A 4,165-nucleotide genomic window follows, 5' to 3' on the forward strand; every position below is an offset into this window, starting at 1 on the left:
GCTTTGACTTGTTGGCAATGAAGACGTTTTGATACAAAATCGGTAATTTCTTTCTTCATTCCCGGCCACCAGAAATTCAGTTTCAGATCTTGATACATTTTCGTAGTCCCTGGATGGATAGAAAATTTTGAATTGTGGCCCTCTTGCAGAACTCTTCTTTTCAATTCAGAATCATTTGGTACACACAGTCTTCCTTGAAATCTCAGTACATTACTTTCAAATTTGAAACCCGGTCTTGGTCTAGTTTCCCTTTCTTCGATGATCTTCTTCAAGAAGGCATCCAATTGTTGTTTCTCTTTAATCTCTTCAATCAGTGCCGATTGAGTAGAAATAGCAGCTAAGGTTCCACCTTGTTCTCGTATAACAATTTCTATTTCAGATTTTTCAAGGTCACAAAGAAACTCTTTCTGTCTAGTAAGCAAACATGCTGAGTTTCCAGTCGATTTCCGACTCAATGCATCGGCAACGGTGTTGGCTTTTCCCGGATGGTACAAAATCTGTAGGTCATAGTCTTTAATCAGTTCTAGCTACCTCCGCTGTCTCATGTTCAGTTCTTTCTGTGTGAAGAAATATTTCAGACTCTTATGGTCGGTATATACTTCACATGTTGCCCCATACAGATAGTGACGCCAGATTTTCAGTGCAAATACTACTGCAGCAAGTTCCAGATCATGGGTCGGGTAGTTCTTTTCATGCGGTCTCAGTTGTCGGGAAGCATAAGCAATTACTCTCTCATTCTGCATTAAAACACATCCCAAACCCTTATGAGAAGCATCACTAAATACAGTATAACCGTCCGTTCCTGAAGGTAGGGTAAGAGCCGGTGCAGTTACAAGTCGAGTTTTCAACTCCTGGAAAGTAGATTCCTTTTGGTCAGTCCAGTCAAATGATATCCCCTTCTGTGTCAGTTGAGTCAATGGTAAGGCAATTTAGGAGAAATCTTTGACAAATCTTTTGTAATATCCGGCTAGTCCCAAAAAGCTTCAGACTTCTGTCACATTTGTTGGTCTAGGCCAGTTTACTACAGCTTCAATTTTCTGCGGATCAATAGAAATTCCATCTTTGCTAACAACATGCCCCCAAAACATAACATGATCAAGCCAAAATTCACATTTAGACAGTTTAGCATAAAGTTTCTGTTCTCTTAGAGTCTGTAAGGCAAGTCTCAGATGATGTTCATGTTCTTCTATACTTTTGGAGTAAATTAGTATGTCATCAATGAATACTACAATAAAGTCGTCAAGGTATGGTTTAAAGATTCTGTTCATGAGGTCCATAAATGCAGCAGGTGCATTGGTAACTCTAAAAGGCATAACTAAAAATTCGTAATGTCCATAACTCGTTCAAAAAACAGTTTTGTCAATGTCCTCTGATTTAACTTTCAACTGATGGTATCCGGATCTGAGATCGATCTTAGAAAACACTTGAGCACTCTGTAACTGATCAAATAAGTCATCAATATGTGGCAATGGGTATTTTTTTTTCACAGTTACCTTGTTCAGTTCACGGTAGTCAATGCACAGTCTCAGTGAGCCGTCTTTCTTCTTCACAAATAAAACAGGAGCACCCCAAGGCGAAGTGCTAGGCCTGATGAACTTCTTATCTAACAGTTCCTGCAATTGTACTTTCAATTCCTTCAGTTCAGTTGGAGCCATTCGGTAAGGAGCTTTAGATACTGGCTGCGTTCCCGGAATCACATCAACGGTGAATTCAATCTCTCTGTCAGTCAAATCCCCTGGCAGACTATCTGGGAAAACATCTGGGAATTCTCTGACTATAGGAATACTGTTCACGTTAGCATTATCAATAGATATAGTCAATACAGAACACAGATATCCCCTACACCCCTTTCTAATCAATTTAACAGCTTTCACAGATAAAATCAAATACGGAAGAGGTACTACTCCAACCCCATTAAACACAAATTCGGGTAAACCCGGTGGACGAAAAACTACTTGTTTCGTTACACAGTCTATGGTGGCATGGTATTTCGTTAACCAGTCCATTCCCAATATTACATCAAAATAATCAATGCTCAGAGGCAGTAAGTCAATAAACAAACGTGCATCACCAACAATAATTTCATAAGCAGGGTACATATATGCACAGGTCATAGATTCCCCAACGGGTGATGATACAGCTAACAGATAATTCATGGGTTCTAATGGTCTATTCAGTTTTCGCGAAAAAGCATGCGATACATATGAATGCGTAGACCCCGAATCAATCAGTACATAAGCATTTTGGGTGCAAATAGAGAGGATACCTGACACCACGGTCTCGGTATTTTGTACGTCTCCCGGTACTAGGGCGAACACTCGGCCCTACCTCATAGGCTCTTTCCCGGTAGTTTTGGGGTTCGGTTTTGGTGCAACAGTTGAGGCTGCCACGCTTTGTGTATCTTTACTACTGGCCTGTGGAGCAGAGGGACAGTCTTTAACCATGTGGCCCACCTTGCCACACCTGTAACAGGCTCCAGATATTTTGTAACAGACCCCTTTGTGCTTCTTGCCACACTCAGAACAGGGTGGTATGAAACCACTTCCTTGGCTGGGGCTAGCTGTTGACCCCGTATTCTGTTTCTTATTCAATGGGTTATGCTTGCCTTTCTTGAACTTAAAACCCTGCCTTTTACCACGCCATTCAGACGCTGGTGTTTCAGTTTTCAGTGCCTCGATGTTCGATTCGGCCATTAAGGCTCGGTCAAGAACATTTACATAATTCGGTAATTTCAAAACATTTATTCTGTCAAGAATTACAACATTAAGGCCGCCTTCAAACTTTCTGGCCTTCTTGTAATCAGTGTCCACCATATGCGGTGCATATCTCGCAAGCTCGGTGAACTTTGTTTCATATTCAGCAACGGACATTGTGCCCTGCTTCAGCTGTTCAAACTCAGTCACCTTTCTATCCCTAACACACTGAGGGAAATACTTCTCGAAGAAGGCTTCCTTGAATTGAGCCCAAGTCATAACTGTATTTTCATTACGGATAAGCATTCACCACCTTCTAGCCTCTTCTTGCAGAGTAAAGGTGGCCAATAGCACTTTATGTGCTTCGGAGCACGGAAAAACCTCAAATAACTTTTCAGTCTCAAGAACCCATGCTTCAGCCTTTAACGGTTCAAGGCCTCCCTGAAAGGATGGCGGTTTCATTTTGCTGAACTTGTGGGTGAGAGCAATTATGTCCCCATCATTAATGTTAGTATTCTGTTCCGGTACAGCCGGAGGAGGAGGTGGGGGCTATTGATTCTGTTGCTGGTCTAATCTTTCAGTTATCAGTTCCATCATCCGTTCCAATCTGGCCATTCTGGCCTCAGAGGATGAGGATTCAATTGCAGTGTTTGCATTATCCATTTCACTATAAGCAGTTGTAACAATTATCAATATAGGCAGTCATTGTTTACACAGGTTCATACTTTAGCATATATTCAGTCAGTCATATCACACACTTATCATGCTCATGTAATGCCCTAATCACTTTTCTAGGACATCCTATAGCTCATTTGGACACGTGTGTGCGGTATAACTCGTGGTAAGTATCGCTCTGATACCGCTCTGTCACGACCCAAACCCGCCCCTATGGGTTTAGCACCGTAACCGGCCAGTAATCCAAGATTACCGAAGGCCCGCTTAACAGTAATACAGTAATACAAACTACAGGGGCTGGCGAAAGCCAATACAGTAAATAAACAATGTCCAATGAGCTGTGACAGTCTGTATGCCAAAAAGACTTTTCATTCAAATATATACAGTCAGACAAAATAGTATGTACAAATATACAATCATTCAGTTCAGGGACCTAATCCCTATCAAACAGTACAGTAACAGTCTATACAGTCGAACAGGACAGATACAGAGACAGACGGGGAAATTAAAAAAAACACCCCTAAGCCGTAGCTTGGCAGGCTCGGAACCTCGCATTGAGGCACATAGGTTGGCTTGACAAAACTGGAGTTAACCCCGACGTTTCTAGCTGCAGTCTGGTGCCTGCACACCTACATTTATATACGAGCAGTGAGCTAAAACCCAGTGAATAACACAATGCGTAAAGGGGTTAGGAATGAATGTCCTTACAGTAATGAAAACAGTTCATTAAATCAGTATTTCAGTCGTTCAGTCAGTGCAGTCATATGTGGTACATCCATTAACATAACAGTACAGTA

Source organism: Camellia sinensis, chromosome 10 (genome assembly GCF_055761805.1).
Source record: "Camellia sinensis isolate YWXY chromosome 10, ASM5576180v1, whole genome shotgun sequence".
Lineage (NCBI taxonomy): Eukaryota > Viridiplantae > Streptophyta > Magnoliopsida > Ericales > Theaceae > Camellia > Camellia sinensis.